Source organism: Quercus lobata, chromosome 12, assembly GCF_001633185.2.
Source record: "Quercus lobata isolate SW786 chromosome 12, ValleyOak3.0 Primary Assembly, whole genome shotgun sequence".
Taxonomy (NCBI): Eukaryota; Viridiplantae; Streptophyta; class Magnoliopsida; order Fagales; family Fagaceae; genus Quercus; species Quercus lobata.
The window spans coordinates 20,030,558-20,038,274 of NC_044915.1; the positions used below are offsets into that span (position 1 = coordinate 20,030,558).

At 33.2% G+C, this 7,717-nt stretch overlaps 1 pseudogene; it reads right to left on the reverse strand.

Annotated features, from left to right (window-relative positions):
* Window positions 1–599: 599 nt before the first annotated feature.
* LOC115970364 lies at window positions 600–6,507 on the reverse strand (annotated as a pseudogene).
* Window positions 6,508–7,717: the final 1,210 nt, after the last annotated feature.

A 7,717-nucleotide genomic window follows, 5' to 3' on the forward strand; every position in this document is an offset into this window, starting at 1 on the left:
AATACATTCTTATTTATAACTGGTATTCTTAACTAACCTATTTTTTCTCATTTTTAAATAAGTGCACTAAAATCAACCAAAATGGACTGAAATAGACAAAAAAATGATCTTGTTGTCGACCATGTCATACTTTTGTGCCATAAACTTTCTATTGTTAATTGAATTGGGGCCTTTCATTTTAGATGCTAACAACATTAAAAGGGCGTGGAGTAAAAAAGTATTATAAAAATCACTTTTTTGTTTGAATTTATTGAGCTTGTAAGTTGTATATTTTCTTGATAAACAAAAACACCATATAGAATGCGTAAATGACTTCATATTTTCACTCAATGTCGTGAACTTTTGCATTCCAAAAAAATGATAAATGACTTTATATTTTTAGTCAATGTTTTTAACTTCTACATTCCAACAAAATGAAAAATGACTTCATATGTCAGTCAATGTCTTGAACTTCTGCATTCCAACAAAATACTATAGCATTTCTCTATATTTTAGCACAATTTCAACTGCACATATATTACATGTACAACAAAACTACTATAAAGAATCATCATTATCTCATAGATTAAGAGAGTCATAAGGTACGCCTATGCATATTTTCATTTAGTATCGATATATCTAATGGCTTCCAAAAGATGTTCCTTTTTCAATAGTTTGCTAAGATGAACATCCATTTCAACCTCAATTGCCATGTTAGCTTCCCCACCTGCTGTATGAGCAGTTAATGCAATGATTGGAATATGAACACCGAAGGACTTCTCCATTTTCCTTATTTGTTTTGTTGCTTCATACCCATTCATCACAGGCATCTGTCAAACACAAAATCATATATGATTTAGTTGAAAAAAAAAATATTATTAGGAAATGTGAACAGCTTACATTGTGTGATTAAAATTAAACTATAGTACAAGGGATTATAATAAATTAAATTAAAATAAATATTGAATGCTTAAACATAAAATATAATTGTGCTGAGTTTTATAAACACCAAATGGTCAAAATCCATAAGATATAGATTTATTAACTGGAACAAGCTATAAGGTTTGCAAAGTGCCAAAACATATTGGAAGTGACGTTAGCTTTGTTGGAGACATACTAGAAGCTTTCGGCCACTCAGGGAAATTTTTGAGCTTTTTTTTTTTTTTTTTTTTGTTGCTAAATAGGGAAATTTTTTAGCTTGGAGCTACATATCACATTCTAAGGCAAAAATGGCCCATTACCATCAATTTTGGAAATAATTTGCTCAGAAACACTGTTTCCGAACTATATAGTAATCTACCACTTTTTCGGGCCTATAGCGGCATTTTCCTGAAAAAAAAATTTTATAAGTCCCATAACAGGTTCAAGGGGCTCTATAGTGGCGTTTTTAAGCCCTATAGTGACGTTTTTGGGTCCTATAGCGGCGTTTTCCTGCAAAATTTTTTTGTAAGCCCCATAACAGTTTCAAGGGGCCCTATAGTGGCGTTTTTAAGCCCTATAGTGACGTTTTTGGGCCCTATAGCGGCGTTTTCCTGCAAAATTTTTTTTATAAGTCCCCATAACAGGTTCAAGGGCCCTATAGTGGCGTTTTTTAAGCCCTATAGTGACGTTTTCGGGCCCTATAGCGGCGTTTTTGGAAAAAGTGGTATTTCCCTAATTATTTCCGAAACAGTGCTCTGTTGCTAAATATTTCAAAAATTAATGCTAATGGGCCATTTTTGCCCACATTCTAATGTTTTCTTTCACTTATCTGGTATTAGTGTGGGGATAGCCTAGTTTTTTTCACTGTATTGCTACTGGGCCAATAAGCTTGTGTTAGCCCAGGTTTTATTTTTGTATATGTTTACTCACTTGGTTTTTATAAATAAAGTTCTATCTTTTCAATCCAACCAAAAAAAAAAAAAAAAGTGCCAAGACATCATAAATTTTACCAAATATCATAAAAACATGTGACATAGTCCAAAGGATATATACCCTCTAGTATATTGCAAATGTTCTAATTGGGAAATCAAGTACTTATATATATATATATATATATATAATACAAAAAATATTTATAAAAAAAAAAGCATAAAGAGGTAAAGAGAGGGAAATCATGCTCTTTACCTCACAATCCATTAAGACATAATCCGTATGGAAGAAACTTCGAAGCTCCAAGTTTCCTTTGATCACTTAGACCTTTGAAAACCAGATCTAAAGCTTCCTGTCCATTAACACAAGTTTCGGTAGTTGCACCAAGCTTTAAAAGACTGGCAACAGTTAACTTGCACAATAGTGCATTGTCGTCAGCAACCAAGAGTTTCTTCCCACTCAATGACTTATCATCATTTGGGTCACCAATTTCTTGTATTTCTTGCTCTTTTGGTGGGTTCCTATTACTCGGAGGACTTCTTGGTATGAACCCAACATGAGATAGAGTTTGAATGGGTGACAAGATTTTCTTCTTGGTTGTCTCAATGCTGCTACCATGGTCTTGTAATTCTATTCATTGAGTTGAGTGTTTGTTTGTTGGAGAATTCTCTATATAAGACTGACTCCTTGATGAACTAGGATCTCTTGAAACTTTTTCAGCTTGAAACTTGCTTTCCTCTTTTAGTTCGCTTGAATTCCCTTGTAATGTACCTCCAAACTCAGGAAGAAGTCTTACCACTTGATACAAACGAGAACCATGAAATGGCTTAGATATTATGACATCATTAGGATCAACCAGATCCTTTTCAATGCGTTTGAAGTTGATGTTACGCATCATTGGTTTCTCCAACCAAACAACCTTACACGTAGCATTGTCGAAGCCTTTTTTGAATTCAGCCACAATTCTACATAATTCTAGGAATGGTCCAACACTTGCATCAGTCACAATTAATATGAAACTTGATGCAAATTTAGGAGTAGTCCTTTTGAAGACTGATAGTATGTAGTCTGAACCATCCATGCTACTGAAAGGCACATCTTTTTCTACACCGCTAGAGTTATTAGAAGCAGACCTGCTTAAGTAACCACTTGGAGAACTCAAATCAACTGAAATTCCAGAAGAATTGTGACGAGAATGGTTCTGGTTATGTTTTATCTTTTGGAGAGTAGATGGAAGATGTTCCCATTGCTTTGCTATCGATACTTTTATCCCTAAGTTCTCCATGAATCTTTGTGAAGTCCTTCGCCATTCATTATTTTGATTCAAGAGAACAACATGGGATGCCTTTATCTTGGGGCTAGGGTTTGTGTGAATTGTCAACTTTGAACTAGGAGTACGTAACCACAAGCCAGGACTAGGTGTGCTAAGAGTTAGTTCAGGAATATGGGTACCATCAACCATTTCAAGGTCTTCTGGCTTTGCATTATCGCAACTAACATTTTCACGTGTACTGAGTATCACATTGAATATAAAGCAAGTTCCCTTTTCACCGATCTCTTTGTCCACAATTGATATATCTCCATGCATCAAACATACCTAGCACAAAATTACAAGAAAAATTAATCAATAAAAGGGATTATAATGAATTTAGACTATTAATCAAGTCACTTTAAAACCTAGTTGATAAAGTTATTTGTGATAGTTATGTGAATCTAATCCAAGTTACAACAACGCATCATACAAATCTAGATGCATAATTAAGTTTAAAAAAATATATGTAGTACAATAAGTGGAAAATGATTCTCTCCATTTAAAATTAATTCATTTAATGCATCTTTTCAGTACAGACTCTCATGTTATTTAAAAGTTTAATTGGTCTATACACTTTTAAACTTAGAAAATAAAATAAAATATGAACCATGAAACAAGCATAATGAAAATGACTTGAAATGGAGGGATCATGATTCCGTTTAGATTGCATATCTTGGAACTCTAGATAAACATAGCAAAAAATAAAAGAAAAAATTGATATGTGTGCTAAAGTTAGTCATTTACCAGAGACTGAACAATGCCAAGTCCTAATCTAGTGCCTCCTTGTCCAAGAGTTGTTTCTTTGACTTGAACATAGTTTTCAAAGACTGAGATTTGTTTTTCCTTCATAATTCCTTTTCCTGTATCATCAAGCTTAAAGACAAATTCCATGGCATTTGGATCTTGTTGGGCTGCATTCATGGCTTCTAGGTCATTATATGCTTCGTTGCTCTTGCAAAACAAACACTGTAAATATTTCATTAAACCATTCCGACTAGATGCAATTATTGAATTTTGCAAACTGGGTTTCCTAACCCATGCTCGAATGGTTACATGCCTCTCACAAGTAAATTTAACCGCATTGCTTAGTAAATTGCATAATATTTGCTTAAGTTTTCCCCTATCTCCTTTCACTTGTGAAAATTTGATGGCAGAATCGTCATAAGGATCTAATACCACATCTACTCCCTTTTTAATACCAATAGGATGATATAAATCAACTACATCTTCAATAAGTTGGCCCAAATCAAATTCCTCTTCATCAAGTTGCATCTTGCCCACCTTGATTTTGCTTGTATCAAGAATATAATTCAATAAACCTAAACGAGTACATAAGTTATACCTATTCATTGATAAAAAGAATACTAAATATAAAACAATTTGCCTATTAAGGTGTGAAGAGATTACCTAGTAGCTCCTTTGCACAAGTATCCATTTGTCTCAAATTTGTCTCCAATTCAAAACTAGAGATAGCTTCTTCATAGCACAACTCTATCAAACTTGTAAGGCCTGCTAGTGACGCGCGAACATCATGGCTAGCACTAGCAAAGGCAAGACTCTTATTCATACTCTTCCTCTCTGCTTGTTGAGTTGCTTCCATTTGTTTTATAGGAGCAGCACACAAGTGCATCTCTCGCTTGGCAGGTCTAACGAATATATACGCAAAAATTAAAATGGAAACAATCATGGAAGTGATGATTACTATAAGGAGGGCCAGTTCCACTATCCTGTTCTTGTTGACAAGGCTGACTAACCCTTTTTGTGGGAAAGCCAATACATCTACCTGAAGAGAAATAGAATTCAGTTATACTGCATAAATATATGCATAAACTGTTGAATTTAACTAATCTCTATACTGTTGGTATGACATGATATTTACCCAATTGATTTTCATCAATAAGGTTCTGAATATTATGGCCACTTGGCTAGTTACAATCTATAAAAGCCACAAGTCTATCATGTGCGGAATGGATTAATGATCAGTGGAGCATTTAGCATAGTATTTTATGCCATGCACAAACAAAAGCATTTATAATACTTATTTCTTAAGATTTTTCTAGAAAGAAAAGGAGGATAAAAAGGTTTGCATTTAATTTCTAACCTGTTTATAAATAGGAATAGCATAATTCTCTCTAGTCTAAAGCATACCTAATGTGTACAAAAACAAAGAAAGAAAGGCACACAAGTGATGTACATGATCATATAACTTAACAAGCAAAGCTTCTTGTAACATTTAGTATTCAACGCAACAACAAGAAAATATAAATATTTACAAATGAAGTTTTGCATATTTGCAAGATAATGAAGAATTAAAACATACCAATTGGACTCCCACCATATCAAGTGACGAAAAATATAAAACATGTATTCTGTTCCTTGAATATTCAAAGTAGAAGCTATTGATGAGCCATCTTTGATGTTACTAGAAACATTCCCAAGAACTTCTTGTTCCCCATTTGGTTTCTTTAATTGGACAGAAACTATATTACTAGCGAGAACCATATGAGTGTTTTTGAGACCTTTTATAATCACTTTCCCATCTTTGGTAGCCAAGTACAAGCTCCCATCCGGACGATCTATACTAGTAAATGGGCAGTTAGTGCTTTGACCGAGAACCCTAGAGAGATAACTCCTTCTCCATTAATTCTAGCTGAGCTAAGTAGTAAGATCTTGAGAATTATTCCATCCAGTTTCCAATGAGGCATATCCATTGGTACTATTCAAGGCTTCTTGAAACCATCTTTTATTGAGCAAATTCAAGGGAGGGCATTCAATGGAGTTTCCATCTAATTCTCCTGTCTCATGGTTTACATGTTGCATGTAACAATTAAGGTTCTTTTTTACATTTGGAGCACTCCATCTAGGATTATATGAAGAGTTAGAGTACACCTCAAGAGTTTGATTCTAACTAGTGTAGTATGAGAAATACAGACCTTCTAACCCAGTATATGAAATTTGAGATAAGTATGGAATTGTAGACCATGCTTGAAATAATATAGGAGCCACCTGTAAATTAAATAAAAAATAAAAAATAAAATTATGAAATATCTAGTTGTTTCTTATTGAAAGTAATCATTTAACTACATATATGATCTTTGTGAGAGAAGCATATGGATACCAACCTTAGTCTCAATCTTAGAGAATGAGAGTTTAGTTCCATTGAGGAGCAACCTTAAAACTCTTGCTAAACTTGTTGCTGATGAATTTATTGGATGTAAAAACTTTCCTGTGTTCTCAATTTTAGATTGCATATTGGAATGAAAGTCATAAGAGTTCAAATTCACTTGACACTCAACACGACTGATCAAAGAATACCAACATGGGATCAATGTAGTAGGAAGGAGCATTACAGCAAATGCTTGCATTGAGGATTTGATAGAAAGTGTGAATGCAATCACAATTTGATAAAAAATGAAGAAAGAAAATCATATAAACCATTTGGATAAAAGCATACTTTAGAGTAGGGGATTATTTATGAATGCTTAAAATTATTTTTCTCATGTTATTCTTCAAACCAAGGATGAAGGGAAAAGAATTGTTTATAGAGAAAAAGACTGAAAAAAAAAAAAGGTAACATCTTTTAAAACCCTATACAAAGTACAAACAAATCCAATACCCAAGAAGTAGTAAGAATATGTATTTTCTTTTGGTTTCAATAGTTTTTGTAAGCATGTAAAATACCAAATCCTAACACGTTGCCACGACTTGAAGACTTACTAGAAGAAATAAAAAACAAACAGGTTGTAAAGTTATCATTGAGCCTAGTCGCATCATGATCGGGTCCTCTAGTTATGATCACCAAAGGCTACTACTGCATTGAAAAATATGTAGAAAAAAAAATTGTGAATATATATTGCAAAATAAATAAAGAAATCAGAAAAGTTGCATACTTAAATATAGTGAATTTCTTTCATAGGCATCATACCAGGAGCAAATCTCTCTCTCTCTCTCTCTCTCTCTCATAATAACTCAAGAAGATTGATTTCTTAACCAAATCTTTAATGAACTTTTGTATGAAAGTTTCAACCTTATTACTATGTCTTCTATACCAGGAAGTCAAATCTTACTTTCTATTGGGTGAATAATACAAGTGAGCTGTTGCATTAATATACAAGAAATATAATTACGTAATAGAATATTTTCCTTGATGATTGAAGCAGCTCATCCATGACTTGTAGCAACTTAGAAAGCTTAGTCTTTGTAATAAAAGGGTTTAAATAACTACAAGAAAAATTAGGGTTTTCAATAGAGATTTGCATACAGCATTAAATTATGCCTAGTGATATTAGGATTTTTTTCCCCCCTTTAATGCTGCAAGGGTGTATAAGCTTTGGCAAGCAAAAATCTTTTATTTTTATTTTTTTTATGCAAGATAGAAATTCTACTCTAACCTAATTTAAGGGTAATGTGTGTAAAACCCCTCTTAGAAACTTGAAGGCCCTTGCTCCCCATACCTCACAAACACTTATACTTGTGAACTGATAAAAAATACACTGTACAACCAAACAATGAAAATTTATCGATTCATTATTGTACTCAGTCATTCATTGTTCATTGAAATTGTTTATAGGCACT